General features: G+C 54.1%; 1 protein-coding gene across 2 annotated transcripts in view; it reads left to right on the forward strand.

Annotated features, from left to right (window-relative positions):
- Positions 1-3,273: 3,273 nt before the first annotated feature.
- COL6A3 (collagen type VI alpha 3 chain) overlaps positions 3,274-15,545 on the forward strand; it is an 89,518-nt gene continuing 77,246 nt past the window's right edge. Inside the window, exons 1-2 of one of the 2 annotated variants that reach the window (XM_075530382.1) lie at positions 3,274-3,495; positions 3,613-3,838. The gene's annotated coding sequence lies outside the window, so the exon portion shown is untranslated. Of the gene's footprint in view, positions 3,496-3,612; positions 3,839-15,545 lie in introns of those variants that run through there. The other variant, XM_075530381.1, reaches the window with a different exon arrangement.

The raw sequence follows: 15,545 nt of genomic DNA on the forward strand, positions 1-15,545 counted from the left end.
AACTAGATGCAGGATCCAGACCCAGCAGAAGTGAGCCGGTTCCCGCACACTGTCAGTCTACAGACCATGTGCCCTGCAGCATGAAACCCCCCCTTAGCAGTGTTCAGACTGTGAGCAGCTTAACCGCTTGACTGCTTCACAGAAGATCCCATCATGCAGTTGATCACACCATTACATCATCTCACGAGAGTATCCTGGCCCAGACAGGTTGACATGACGGCTAACTATTACAATGGGGGGAGGGGTGAAGTCAGAGAAAGCTCTCTAGGAGCGCATCCTGTCTACATGGCCCTGCCTATCCCCCGACTTGCCAGTAAAGGGCAGCATCGCCCCGTCCACAGTCAGCTCTGCTGTGAAGCCCTCTACTGCTCAAAGCAAGGACGGTAAGAGTAACATTCCGAGAAGAGACTGGGCCTGGAGGGGCAGACAGATGTTCAGGTTCTGCCTGCTGAGTCTAATGCCTGCTGGCATGGGATGTTGGGAAGAGGTTTGCTTGGGGTGGGGCTGGGGACTCATTTCAATTCGGGGGCGGAGGGTGCGGGGAGAGGGTTCTGATTCCAAGTCAGCAAGAAATAAAATGCAAATACAATCAACAAGTGCTGCTACAAGCTCATTTCTCTCATGGCCACGGAGCCGATGCTGACCCACAGCGACCCCCTAGGACAGGGCAGAAGTGCCCCTGTGAGTTTCCGAGACTGTCACTCTTTACAGGAGCAGAAAGCCCCGTCCTTCTCCTGTGGAGCTGCGGACCATGGGCTTAGCAGGTCAACACGTAATCCACTACTCGAGCTCAGCAGTTCGAAACCACCAGCCACCCCAAGAGAGAAAGATGAGGCTTTATACTCCCATAAAGAGTGACAGTCTTGGACATCCCCAGGGCCAGTCCCTGTGCTGGGTCGCTGTGAGTGGACATCGACTTGATGGGCCATGAGTTGTTTCTTTTTTTTAACAAGTTCATCAAGACCTTTATTAAAAAATAACACCGCAATTGAAGCGAGTGTTTCTGGGCCTGTCCTCCATCTTGGTCTGAGCATGCCTGAAGGCCTGGCTACTTGGTTCTTCACCACAAAGAACCCTGTGCTCTTGGTTCACACCAAGTCACGGGCGGTTTGGGTGTCCTTGAGAGATCCAGATCATGTTCTTTCCCTAAGGACACACATGTCCTGGAAGGGCAGAGCTACTGCTAGGGGGGAGATGGGTGCCAGGTTTCCAAAGAGATTCTCGGAGCACTGCCTTCTCCATCCTCAAAGAATGAGGGGACGACGCCTTGTCGGGATGGGCAAACATCTCCCCAGAGCAACTTTCCTGCCTTTTCCTCACCAAGGTGGTTTGCAATTTTCTCTAAAGCCCTGCATCCTAAGCTCCTGTGATCTTACTGTGTCCATTGATCAGAAATGTCCAGAATTCCCTTTTGTTCCTCTGGGATGCCCTTGAGTCGGCTCCGACCCTCGGTGCCCCTCTGCACAATAGAACGACGCACTGCGTGGTGTCCACTCCCTGCTCATCATTGTCCGGTGCCTGAGCCCATCGCTGCAGCCCTGGGTCGACCCACATGTCCTTGAGGGCCTGGCACCCCAAAGGACAGTGCCCATAGCCCTGTGAGCTGAGCCCTCTGCCCTGAGTGGACCCGACACGGCAGACCGTCAGGACAGACAGACACTGCTTTGGTTGGGCGTTTCTTGAAGGCACGGCACAGAGACGACGGTGTTCCGATGGCCTGGGCAGCAGTTAGAAACCCCCAGCCACTCGTAGTAGAAAGACGAGGCTCTGTAAAAGGTCCACAGTCTCAGAAACCCACAGGGGTAGTTCTGCTCAGTCCAATCCAATAAGGTCACTATTGAGAGCGACTTTTCTGTTTTTAGTTTTAAGGACACTGAGACAAGTGTCCACTGCATCTCTGTCTGGTGACCATACTGTGGTAGCCTGTGTGTTGCTGTCGGGCCAGGCGGGAACTGGGCCATCTTTCCTCCTGTCGTGTGTCAGGACACTATGGGTAGCAGCCCACTCAGTGCACCTAACGACAACCAGACAGGTGTCCGGCACAGGGAGCGTGTCTGCAGCCGCCCACTGATCAGAGACAGGCTTCAGGATGCTGTGCTTGGGATCAATGCTTGTGTGCTCGCGTGCGTGCATGTGTGACCTGTAATTCCCGGTAGCAATACCTTTGGACTGCCCCTCGAATGGCCTCGGCTACTGCAAAGGAAAACAATGGAGTTGTGTTTGCATGTGGAAGGAGGAGCGACTGGTGGGAATATTCCCATGGATCCGACTCTGGCCCATCTGAGCCTGTGATCACAGTGGGTCTGCGGTCAGGCTGTGGGCCCCAGAGAAAGTGTCCTCCTCAGTGCCCAGCTGGCAAACATGGGCCAATGAAGGGGTGGTCTGAGTTCCGGCACACTGAGCCCCAATCCTTGCCATCCCAGGGGGAGGGAGGGTGTAGGTCAGGGATGCTACAATGTTCTGCCTGGGGATATCGTCTGCCCCCACTCACATAGGCAGGCCCCAGAGCCTCTACCTGCCTCTCCTTCCTTCACAGAAGAACACCCCCCTCCCCGAATCACCCCCCCCCGCCCCCCACCGCAGCCTTGTTCAATTCGATCCAGGCCCTTTCCTGCGTTACAGAGCAGGGCTGCCTGCCCTGTAACTGTCTGGGCTCAAGTTTCGGAAGAAGATTGTCTGGACTTTCTTCTGAGGCACCTCTGGGGCCGGGTGGGACCTCCACCCTTTGAGTTAGTGGCTCAGTGCCTAACCCTTTGTACCACCCAGGGCTTCTTCTGAAAGGGCGGGGGCTCAGCTCCAGCTCTATGCACATGGGCCGGCCCCACGGAGGGAGGCTCAGGATCGCCCAGACAGAGGGATCCATGATAGGGGGAGAAGGCGCCTGGAAGGGCGTTGGACTCTGCGGAGCCTTGTAGGATCACAGGTTCTTCCTGAAGAACGTTCTTAAAACTCAGGCCCAGGCTGGGCCATCCTCTTGTGTTATGGATCTTTAGTCTAGCAGCCTCAGTGACTGTGTGTGGAACTTGGAGGAGGAGGAGGCGGAGGAGGAGGAGGAGGAGGAGGAGGGAGAGGAGGGGGAACAAATCTTACTTTCTCCTCTTTCCTGGTCACAGGGCATTGACCAACAGAATGCCAAGGCTGCCTGCCTAGTGGGGTTTCAGCTCTGAAGGAGGGAGGGGGGAGTGAAGAGAAGTTTTTCAAATCCTTCAAGAAGCAAGAGGGTGTAGAGGGTGTGGTGTGCGGAGGGAGCATTTCCTGTTTTCCTTGGGGTGGTGTTGGAGAACCAGGGCTGCTTGAGCAGAAACTCCAAAAGTCCCCCTCTCTGCCACCAGGGGCCCAGCCCCAAGGTGACCAGGCCAAGTGGTGGCTCTCCCTCTCTCTTTTTCATGCTAAGAGCCCTAAGCAGCTTGTCTGGTAAAGGCCTGAGGGTGACATCAGCGCCTGCAGTGGGGCCAGGAGCCGCCCAGAGGGGAGGGTGTCTGGCTTTCATTTACAGTGAGTAGCGGAGAGAGAGCCTTGTGCGGGCAGGGGGAGGAGGAGGAAGAGGAGGAGGAGGAGGAGGAGGAGGAGGGGCTGGAGGAATCCCTGACTGCACCCCTGGACCCTGTCCAGTCCAGGATCAGTCTTCCTTGGAAGCGCCCCGACCTTCTCCAGGGCTCTAGCCCCGCTCCTGCAGGACCAGTCAGGACGCCTCCCCCTTCTCGCTCGGGTCCTTGGGCCCCGGTGGAGGATCTCCAGGAGGAAGAGGAGCTCAGAGAGCGGGCAAGAATATGCCTCAGGTTCCCGCCTAAGTCCTCCGAGAACAGTCCAGGACGAGGACCAGCCAGGTCTGCTCAGGGTGAGTCCTAGCCTGATCCCCTCTCTGCCCCCCAAAGCTGGCGGCACATAGGCATCGCTTCCATTCTGAGGTGACTGCCTCCTGAGGACCCAGGACCTCTTGAGGGGGGATTCCAGGTCTCTGGAAGTTTTGATGGCCCAATGTGGGTTGACGGGGCTGTGGTCCTGGGGCACCTGTGGGAGCCTGAATGAGGCTCCGTCTTTCGGCTTGGCTGGCCATCCTTTTGGGAACAGGATTTACTTGGAACCATTTGCTTCTTCTAAAATCCAGTCAGGGTCTGTGTTGTTTGGGAAAGGGTCTTTCACTGCTGAGGGGCTAGCGGGCTGCGTGTGGATTCTGGGAATGTGGGCTAGGCTCTGCTAGTCGGTGGGGCATCAGGGCTGGGGGATTGGGGAGGATGCCTGCTCCAGTCTACACTTGGCAGGGTTGGGGGGGGGCAGACATTTGTCCCCACGGGGCCAGAGATAGCTCAGGAATTCCCACCAGTGGTTCAGGAGCCAAGGTGCTGCTGGAGTCTGCTCTTTAGGACTTGTGAGTAGGGCTGCAGGCTCCGAGAAAGCGTTTCGTGTTTGGCTGCCTGCCCAGGGGCCAAGGCTGGGCCTCAGAGGCCGTGGGGCTGGCCTCTGCTGCCAGATGTCAGTGTGTTGCCAAGAGGGGGGCCCCCGGGCTGCTTTACATCTGGGAGGGGGCAGGGTACACTGAGCATGGGGCAGTGTGGATTGCCAGATTTCCTGGGGAGTTGGGGTAGAGGTCCATTGCTCTAGACTCTAGAATCTAGAGGCTCCACTGGGTCAGAAGCAGGGGTGTCCCACAGCTCAGTCGGGGTCCTCAGGATAAACTCTCCATGTTGGGGAGCACCCTCAGCCTGGGGGGCCCACAGCCAGCCTTGAGGATACAGGTCCCTCAACAGCAGGTGGCCTCAGGGCTCCTGTGGGCAGACAGTTTTAAACTGGGCTCTCCCAGATTCCTGGGGGCCCCCAACCCAACAGAAATGCTGTCTTGGCTCCTAGCCAAAGTGAGATGGAAAACAGATGGTCTGTTGATGAGGGGGTTGGAACTTCTGTGTTCTTGGCTGCACCACAGGCAAGCAAGAGGTCCTTAGTTGGCGTCCACAGGCACCCTTGAGTCCTGGGTGTGGAGATAAAGAGCCAGAGGATCCCAGGTGCTGAGTTGCTTGTCCGAGACTGCAGAGCCAGGAGGTGGCCGAGGTGGCAGTGGAGAAAGACCCTTTTGTGAGCACACACATGGCCGGCCAGCTAGGGAAGGAGGGTCACAGGCTCCCTTACTTCTACCCTGGGAATCTGGGATCTGACTTGCCCCACCCCACCTCAAACCCCCAAATCCCAGAAGCCACACTCACTGCCAAAGAGTCAATCCTGAATCACAACGACCCTACAAAGCAGGGTAGAGCTGTCTCTGTGGGCTGGTGAGACTGTAACTCTTTATGGGAGTCGAAAACCTCATCTTTCTCCCTCGGAGTGGCTAGTGGTTTCGAACAGCCGAACTCGAGGTTATCAGCCCAACTTGTAGCTGCGACATCACCAGGCAGGGCTCACCCTGATCCCCACTTCCACAGTCCATTAAAAGTCAGGTGAGACCTGGTTTATGCTGTCTCCAGATTTCCTAACTTACAAAAGAAGGGCTGGGCTTGTGGGCAAGACACGCCCAGAGAGTATGGCCGTATGACTGGGATAGGAGTGGTCATGGTTTCTTTGGGGGCTCTCTGGAGTCTAGGGGTTCCAGAGAGGGGCCTGGGGTTTGTATCGTTCTGACATGGGCTTGCTGCAGCTGAAGGCATGGGTAGGGGCCAGCGAGGAGGGCCTGGTGCAGAGAGAGGACCATGTGGCTGGGGATCTCTTGTCTAGACAAAGGGCGTTCATGACCAAAGCCTCTTTGTCCTCTCCCCCACTCCCAGTAGGGCACCGGATGTGGGGGACCATTAAGAGGTCCCTGTGGGGGCGAGGTCTTGGAGAAAGAATTCCAAAGGCGGGGTGAAGTGTTGCTCCCCTTGGCTTTTCCTATGGGGGAAAGGAGGGTGTGGTCATGGCACCTCTTCTTGGGAAGTGTCCACAGAAACTTCTAGAATGAAAACCCTGGGCTGCGGCATTTTGCTCACTTGGGCGGGGCTCATGGTGCTCCTGGAGATGGGATAGGCAGGGAAAGCCCCCACACTTGGGGACACACGATAAGCATCTTTCTGGGTGAGCATTAGCATCCTCTCTGCGCCTATCCTGTTCCCGAGGCACCCAGGGCTAACTGCCCCCGCCCCTTCCCCCACCTTCCTCAGCAGTGTCTTTGGGGATTTCTACACTTTAGAACTTCATGTGTACCTGGTGGCAGACGCACGTCTCCCCAGGGTGTCCACGCCGAGCATGCGGAGCCTGCTGAGAAGTTAGTGGTTCACATCCAGCCAGAGACCTGGCAGTCTCCCCTCCCCCATATCAGCCTCACTGAACCCCCACAGAGCCCAGGCACACTCTGACCCTCATGGAGGTGCAGAGAGTTGGGGTCCCCTGGATGGCATTCATGTTCCCCCTTTGTTTGGTGTTGAGGCAGGAGGAAAGTCCTCCAGCCAACCACATTATGATTTGAGTGTGCTGAGAGGCTTTCTGTCTGGACCCCCGTGGTGGGTTAGGGCGCTGCAGATACGCATCTTGGAAGAGGCCTTCCTCCTCTTTGGAGGTTGGCAGAGGGCCAGGCTTCCTGTGTCTCAGTGCTCTGAGTGGGCACAGCTGGCCGGAGGAGGACAGGCCTCGGGGTCATGGGTGCTGTCAGCGTGAAGGTCCCCATGGAGCAGGAGGGTTCCACCAGCCAGGGACAGCCTCTTCCCAGGGGGTTCCGTTGGGGTTTCCTGGGAGAGTGAGCCGAGGTTGCTTCTGGAGGGAGGAGGATGCCCTGGGGTCCTGGAGTGGAGAGTTCTGGGTCTCACTCAAGTGGTTTTTCTGCAGGAAGTTTTTGGTGACGCTTAGGCGTGGAAGGCTGGTGGGGAAAGCCACCCCGCTGGTGTACACAGAGCAGAGGGTCCGAGGAGAGGCCTGACACTGAGAAATTAAAAATCATCCCGTCAAGAGAGTGGGAATAATTCACACCTGGGAGCAGGGCTGTGTTCCAAGGTTCCCCCTGAGCAGACATCCTGACCCACCCTGGGCGAAGGCTCTTCTCGCTGGTCTGAGAGTTTGCCCACGGGGAGGAGGCCCTGGCCTCACCAAGGGGAACTCCGCTGCCCGCTGGCCCCAGAGAGGGTGAGCCCCGTCATGGTTCTGGCTCCAGTGTCTGTCTGCAGGGCCCAGGAGACATTCTGGGCTCCTTTACAGGGGATTGTGGTGGGCTCTGGGGATGCAGTGCAGCTCTGTGCCCCTAGAGGGCAGTGCTCTACAGCGAGCACAGAAAACTCTCTGTCGCCCCATAAAGTCTCAGGGTTTGCTGAGTCAGCTGATGCACGCTCAAGCAGTTCCTGGTGGTCTTTAGCCTCCACCTAGAGGCTGTGCGAGCCTCTCTGTTTCGCTTATTCTCTTTTTCTCCCTCTTCCTTTTCTTCCCTGCCTCCCACTTCTCCTCCCCCACCCCGTTCCCCCCCTTCCTCTTCTCTCCTTTCTGTGCGTATTCATATTGTTGTCCCTGTTGGGTGCTGCAGAGCAGATCCGTCTCAGGGGACCCAGGCCGGGGCACAGCTGCCCCACTCCCCCAGCCTCCCCCCAGCCGTCCTTTCTGCAGGGGCAGGTGGCCAGAGCTGCCTGGTGGACTCGGTCTGCCAGTTTCTCAGTCAGCAGCCGGGGCCCCACCAGGGCTTCGGTGGCAACCATCCGAAAGGGGGATCCGTTTGCAGTCTCGCTGTCCTTCCTCAGTGGGAGTCGTGCCTTGGAAAGAGGTTGCCTCTCTGTGTGGTGGGACTTTGGTGTGAGCAGGGCATTAGGCTGCAGTTGGACCTTTGTGTGTGTGTGTGGGGGGGACACTTTGCCTGTATTTAATGGCAGATCCTGAGGTCCACAGTGAGGAGCCCAGGGTCCACTATGCAGCTGTGTGAATCTTGCCCCTCCTTCCTTCCTCCCTCCCTCCCTCTACATCCATGTCAGGGTTTCCAAGGGTGTAACTCTTTATAGGAGTAGAAAGCCTCCTCTTTCTTTTTTTTTAATTTTAACAATTTATTAGGGGCTCATACAATTCTTATCACAGTTCATACATATACATACATCAATTGTATAAAGCACATCTGTTCAGTCCCTGCCCTAATCATTTTTTTCTCCTCTTTTCTTTTTTTTACATTTTATTAGGGACCCATACAACTCTTATCACCATCCATACATATACATACATCAATTGTATAAAGCACATCTGTACAGTCTTTGCCCTAATCATTTTTTTCTCCTCTTTTCTTTTTTTACATTTTTTAAAAATTTTAACAATTTATTAGGGGTTCATACAATTCTTATCACAGTTCATACATATACATACATCAATTGTATAAAGCACATCTGTACAGTCCCTGCCCTAATCATTTTTTCTCCTCTTTTCTTTTTTTACATTTTATTAGGGACCCATACAACTCATCACCATCCATACATATACATACATCAATTGTATAAAGCACATCCATACATTCCCTGCCCCAATCACTCTCAAAGCACCTGCTCTCCACTTAAGCCCCTTGCATCAGGTCCTCCTTTTTTTTTCCCCTCCCTCCCCCCTCCCCCCTCCCTCATGTGCCCCTGGTAATCTATACCTCGTTATTTTGTCATATCTTGCCCTATCTGGAGTCTCCCTTCCCTCCTTCTCTGCTGTCCCTCTCCCAGGGAAGAGGTCACATGTGGATCCTTGTAATCAGTTCCGAAAGCCTCCTCTTTCTGAAGCAGCTGTTGGTTTCGAACTGCTGACCTGGTAGTCAGTAACGCAGCGCACAACTACTGTGCCACTGGGCCTCCTCCATCTCACCACTGGAAGGGCCTTAGGGGCAGCCAGCCAGGTCACTCCCAACTTTCCCGCACTCCCCACTACCCCTCCCCTTACTCATCTGAACACTGTTTCTTAAACACCACAAACTATCCTTGTGGTAGCCACCTTCTCCCAGTTAGTTAAAAAGAATAGTTGCCACCCTGACCCTCAGGTTGCAGCTGGGGTCAGCCTCTCTGAGGAGCCTGGAGGACGGGGGCAGAGGGCGCAGGCTCTTTGGGTACTCTGAGCCCTCCCAGACACCTTGAAGCTTACTTAGCAAGTCCCACTGGGCTTCCTGATGACCCCAAAGGGCATAGTACCTGCCCTTCCGGTCAGTGAACACGATGTCGGTTGGTCTGTTAGGTCACTGGGTGCCACCAACAGTTGGTGCTCCACTGGGATCTCAAGACTGGTGGTTTGCACCCACTCAGTGGCATGTGGAGGAAAGGCCTGGCAGTCTGGTCCCATCGTACCGAGTTCAGCAAGTAGCCCTAGGGAGTGGTCATACTCACTAACACAGGGTGGCCAGAAGTCGGAATCAACTCGATAACACGGAGTCTGGCTGTCTTCCCTCCCTCTCTTCCTTCCTCCTTCTCTCTCCCCGTCTTTGAAATGCTGAATCCTTGGGTTCTTACTCCTGGCTGGTTCAAGGACGCTGGCGCTGGCTGAAGCCTCAAAGCCAATGCTGCAGCATTCCCGTGGGCACCCTAAGGCCTCACACGCAATGGATCCCATAAGCAGACATCTGGGACCCATGCATTTGGTGTGGGTGGGTCGGGGCACAGTCTTTGCTGGAGTAGCATATTTTAACTTTACTTAGCAGGAGAATAATCACTGATTTAAAAAAAAATCTGGAAATAAAAGGGGAGAAGGAAATTAAAACAAATACTAAGCGTTCTGCCAAACTCTCTCCCCGAGGCAAGTTCCTCGTCTTTGTCAGGGGTCTGCTTGCACGGAGCATCCTCTGGCCCCGTCTCGAATGGTAAGTCTCAGGACTCACAGCCAGCCAGATGGGAGTTGGGTGTGGTCAGAGACCATGGGAATAAAAATATGATCCAAACTCACTGCCACCAAGTCGGTTCTGACTCATAGTCCCCCTACGGGACAGAGCAGAACCCTCCTCATGTGCTTCCCATCTTTACAGGAGTAGGGAGCCTCATTCTCTTCTTGCAGAGTGGCTGGTGGTTTCGATCTGCTAACTTTGCAGTTTGTAGCCTTTCTGTTCACCCACGATGCCACAGGCCACTCCTGTTTGTGCTCTGCGTTTGAATTTGGTAGACCCAAGACAGTGGGATTGGCCCCCTGGAAGGGGAACCATTTCACATTGGAAAATCGAACAGCAGCTGGATGTGACTCAGGCCTCCAGGGAAGCCAGTCCAGGAAGCTGGGCTTTGCTTCTGGAATCTTCATCAGTTGATTCAGCAGCCTGGTGCAGCAACCAGAGTCAGTGCCAGCTCAGCCAAGCCTGCGATGTGTGCTACGTCCCCAGAGGGCCCTGGGCAAGGAGGGGAGGGGATGAGGGGAGGGGACATCCTATGTCTGGAAGGGAGGTGGGAAACCCAACTGCATCAGAGCTCAGGTCATGGATGGAAGGGAGCATCGGAAGCTAGACTCATGGCGCCCGGGAACAAGCGTGGTTGGGAGAGATGGGAAGAATGCCACCCAGAGGAACGTTCCCAGGATGCGGCACCAACTCCAGTGCCAGCGCCGCCGCCACGTCAGAGGTTCCACGTGAATGGTTCTTTTTTCTAGGAGGCTCTCTCCTCCCGGGAAGAGTGACAGTCTTGGAAACCCACAGGGGCTCCTCCACACTGGCTTATGGGGTCTCTCTGAGTCGGCCTCAACTCGATGGCTTTGGTTTATACTTGACTGAGGAGCCTAGGAGCCCTGGTGGCCTAGTGCGTATGCATTGGGCTGCTCCACAAGGTCAGGCGTTTGAGACCACCAGCTTCTATGGGTGAAAGATGAGGCTCTCTACTTCTGTAAAGAGTTACCTCCTCACAACCCAACAGGGGCCCCTCTACCCTGTCCTATAAGGTTGCCAAGAGCTGGCACGGACTTACTGTGGGCTAGATGGTGAGCTGCGAACCTCAAGGTTGGCAGTTCAAGCCCACCCACTGCTCTGATGGAGAAACACCAGGCTGTCGGCACCTGCACCAGGTCACTATGCCTTGGGGTTGGTTCAATGGCAGTGGGATACTTGATTAGTAGAACTGGGAAGTCCAGGTGCTAAGCTGAAGTTTGGGGGTTCAAACCACCCTGGGGGTCCAGGAGAGAAATGTTTGCCCATACAGCCTAGAAAACCCATCCATGGCAATCTCTACATGTGGGGTGCCAACTCCAAGACGACCAGCCAAAACAGTGAGGACAACCACGTGCTCGATGGTGGGTCAGACCAGAAACAAGCACACACACCACTTTGGTTTTCCTTGACCACGCCAGAGCATTGCCAACACTTGGCTGGAACGCCGTGGCTTTGGAAAGTTTGGCCACCCTGAATTCAGGGACCAACAAGGGAGAGGAGCAGAAATTCAGACCCAATGTCATGATGGGTCGCGGGACGGGGATGGCGGTGTGTTGGTGTGATTTCCCTGGAAGCTGCTGCTTCTTGTGTTGCGTGGTGCACGCTCTTCCTTCGCGTGAAGGTGGAGCTGGTGTTCATACCCCACAGTGTAAATGGAGACCAAGACGGGCGGCTGTCGCATTCTTAAGGGTTGCAAAAGGTGTCTGACACCTACTCTGTGGAGCAGCATTTCCCAGTCTACGGCAGATCTGGAATTGGCTGACAAAGGGCTATTATCACAGAGGTTAGAGCTCGGGGTTCAGTGGGAGCTGCTATTCCATTGCTAGTGCAGGCTGCCATTTGGCGGGGGCCTGTCTGATGGCATGATTCTGAAGTTCCCACTAATTCCAGCACCAGCGACCCCTGGGGACATATATGCCCCGCTAGTTGTATCACAATCCAAATGACCTGAAAAAGCTTCTCTGTTTGATTCATAATGTCCCCCCGTATGGAAAAGGCCTGGTCTGAACGCCAACAAAATCCAGAATAGCAGTTGGTTTGGTCTTAAAAAGAGTTGCAGGCTTGTGCAGGAACTTGGCAGGTTCATCGGCAGGCTCTTGACTTGCTGTCACGAGAGCCCCTGCTGCCTGGTCAGGGTGCCGTGTGTCGCACGGCTGAACTCTCCACAGGGCTGCCCGGGCTGTTATCTTTCCAGAAGCAGATAGCCAGGCCTTCCTTCCGAGGGACACCGGGTGGGCTCGAGATGCCAACTGTTGGGTCGGGGGCTGAGCTCAAACCATTTGTGCCACCCAGCGACCTTCATCCCAAACCCAACCCAACCCACTGCCCTCGAGTCAAATCCAACCCATAGGGATCCCAGATAAGGAGTCTGAGGCTGCGAGGCTTCAGAGAAGCAGCTAATGGGTAGGGAGGGAGGTCATTCTGTAGGGAGGTGGGGAGTAGGGGGCTTCTCTGTGATCTTTGACCAAGAGCGCTCCACTCCCCTTGAAAACTGAGCAGGTGATTGCTAAGACAAGACCCGGGACTCAAGGGCAGGAGCCAGCACTTGTTGCAGAATCATTTCCGTGTGTGCGCCTTTTTTCTTAAAAAAAGAAGAAAGTTCCAGACGTGGCAAATGAAAGGGCCTTTGAAGAGGATTCGTGAAAATGGATTTCACAGGTTGCACACTAGCTGGGGTGGGTGGGGGCCTCTGGAACACGGCCCGCTCTGGTTTCAGACGCGGAGCTGGGGGGGGGGGGCTCAATCTTCACAAGAAGAGGAAGCTTTGAAAGTTTTAGACAGCTGCTAAATTAAAAAAAAAAAAGGCTCCTATCCCATCTTTTACAGGATGAGGCAGAATAAGAAATAAAAAACAAAATAATAATAGCAATGAACAAAACAAAATAAAGCAACATGAAGTGAAAAGCAATTGGGAAAGCGAAGCAGGCAGATGAGAGGGGAACCTTAATGTGCTCCCATCATGGCCCTTCTGTCTGTGGGCGTAGATGGGGGGGCACCAGCCCAGCAGGACCCCGCCCAGCCTAAGAGCCCGGGGGCCGCCTGTTCTGAGTGCTTCCTTTCTTGTTTGAAAGGACGGGCCTGGACAATCAGATCCTGTGGACACAGCTCAGTGGCTAGTTGCTGCCCAGGAAGCAAGTCTATTTTCTCTCCCACGACATGGGGAGTTTCCTGGAAATCAAAGCCAAATCAGGCACCCGTCTTGTCTCTGATGTTTCCTGGGTATCTTCTCAAGTGTGGGTGCCAGCGAGGACTCTGGTCCCTCTGAGAACCACCTACGTGACCTCGGGCAGCCGTTTGACCTCCCCTGGGTGTGGTTTCCCAGGTATAACTGGCAGCCCGTGAGGAGCCCTGATGGCATCGTGGGTTATATGTTGGGCTGCTCACTACAGGCTCAGCAGTTCGAAACCACCAGCCACTCCACTGGAGAAAGAAGAGGTTATCTAGTCCTGTAAAGAGTATCAGCCTTGAAACCCACAGGATATCGACCCGATCTTACAGGGTCACCGCGAGTCATAATTGACTCGGTGGTGGTGAGTGAGAGAGTGAGGGGTCTTCCGTAGGGAAGAAAGCATGGCTCTCCATTGGGAGATTCCAAACAAAAGTACTTTTGGGTTCTGTTGCCCTGGAGGGCAGCGTGGGACTGTTCTCACAGGGGTTCCGGTCGGGCGTCTTTCTCTCTCACAGCAGCTGGTGAAAGTGCCTGATCGCTGACTGAGAGGCTGGAGGCTCGAGTCCAGCCAGAGCCACCTTGGAAGAAAGCCCCGGGGCATCTACTTTTGAAAATACGCCCCCCAGGAGCGCGGTGGCAGAGTGGTTTCACATGGCTGCTCAGGGTGAGGCGTGGCTCCACTCCCGTGAGGAGCTAGTCTGGAAATGTCATTGGATCTGGGGGTTGGACAGTGACGAGATGGACATGCAAGCTTGGGGTTGGGGGGTCCTCTTCCGGCTTGGGGTGGGGGAGAAGGGGTGGTGTTTGAGGAAAAGGTTTGGTGAGCCAGTCGGTTGAACTATCATCATGTGAGATAAGTGACTTCAAGTCTAGTTCACAGCCACCCACGGAGACCGGGCCACAGTGTGAGAGTCTTACTAAGGAACTAGCACTGGGCTCAGTTCAAGGACTCTGGGTGGTGTAGTGGGTTGATGCAAGATGAACAGTTCAAAACCACTAGCCATTCCAGGGCAGAAAGATAAGACTTACTACTCCCGTGATGAGGGACAGTCTCAGAAACCCACAGGGGGCCGTTCTGCCCTGGCCTGTAGGGTTGCCAGGAGTCGCAATCAACTCAATGGTAGTGAATTTTTGGCTCAATCCAAGGAGCCATGGTGGTGCTCTGGTTACGTGATTGGCAGCTAACCAGCATATGACTGTCTGAACTACCAGCTGCTTCATGGGAGAAAGATCACTACCTTGGGCCTCTGTCCCATGAGCTCTCTACGGACCAGAATGGAGTCAGTGGAATCAGGTGTTTGGGGCTTGCTCTGTTCTAAGGCTGGAGGCTGGCAGGCAGCAGATGCTCACTGCAAGAAATATTGCAAAATAGTAGTAGAGAATGCCAGCGGCTATGGTGGCTTTTGCTCATGTCACTTGGCAAAGTCTAACTGAGAACTGCAGTTTCTAGAGCAGTAGTTCTCAACCTTCCTAGTGCCGCAACCTTTTAATACAGTTTCTCATGTTGTGGTGACCCCTAACCATAAAATTATTTTCGTTGCTATTTCATAACTGTAATTTTGCTACTGTTATGAATTGTAATGTAAATATCTGATATGCAGGATGTATTTTCATTGTTACAAACCGAACATAATTAAAGCATAGTGATTAAAGCATTAATTAAAGCGTTTACCCAGTAATTATAATTCATGAAGTGTCATTTTACCTCCAATACTACTGCTTTCAACACAGTAGCGGTTTTTTAACAGAGTAGTTACTTGCAACACAGCAGCTGCTCTCTACACATGTGTGACTGGTCTGCATAAGTACATTATGGCACCAACCCTGTCACATATACCTGTATTTGTATGGGGTGTATGTGATAGGGTTGGTGATAGGGTTGGTGCCTGGTACTTGTAAATGGGTGCATCTGCATGTGGGCAGACCCACCTGGAGACAGATAGAGGAGGAGTGTCTAGGTTCCTAAGATCATGGGAAATATGTATATTCTGATGGTCTTAGGCGACCCCTGTGAAAGGGTCGTTCGACCTCAAAAGGGGTTGTGACCCACAGGTTGAGAGCTGCTCTTCTAGAGCTTCCTTCATACATGGCTGGCAGAGTTAGCAGGATGCTGCTAACAGGCCACGTGTGTGTCACTGAAGACCCATTTGGAACAAGAAGATTCAAACACACAGGTGTTCACATGGGCCAGTTTAGGAATGCCATTCAATCCGAGGTCTCAGGTAGATGTTTAATCAGCGGTCCCCCCCCCCCGCCCCCGAGAGAAATCTGATTAAAGAAAGGACACTCTCAGCTGGTGGAGAAACCACTACAAACTGGCTGCTTTTTAAAGAACTCATGTGACGGCGTTCTTCACGCCTGAGTCAGAATGCTTGAGCAGGACAGCGCGGAGCCTTCTCCGAGGGTGCCTCGTGTCCGAGGACAGAGAGGACGGTCTACCACTTCCCACTCATCTAGCAGCTGCCCTCCTTTCTCCATTTGCTTCTCCGCTGGTCCTTCCTTTGCTTGGTTTTCATCTATGTGTGCATGTGTACACGTACCTATGCGGACACGTGCAGTTGTTGATAGGTGCCACTGCGTGGGTTT

This window comes from Tenrec ecaudatus, chromosome 13 (genome assembly GCF_050624435.1).
Source record: "Tenrec ecaudatus isolate mTenEca1 chromosome 13, mTenEca1.hap1, whole genome shotgun sequence".
Classification (NCBI taxonomy): domain Eukaryota; kingdom Metazoa; phylum Chordata; class Mammalia; order Afrosoricida; family Tenrecidae; genus Tenrec; species Tenrec ecaudatus.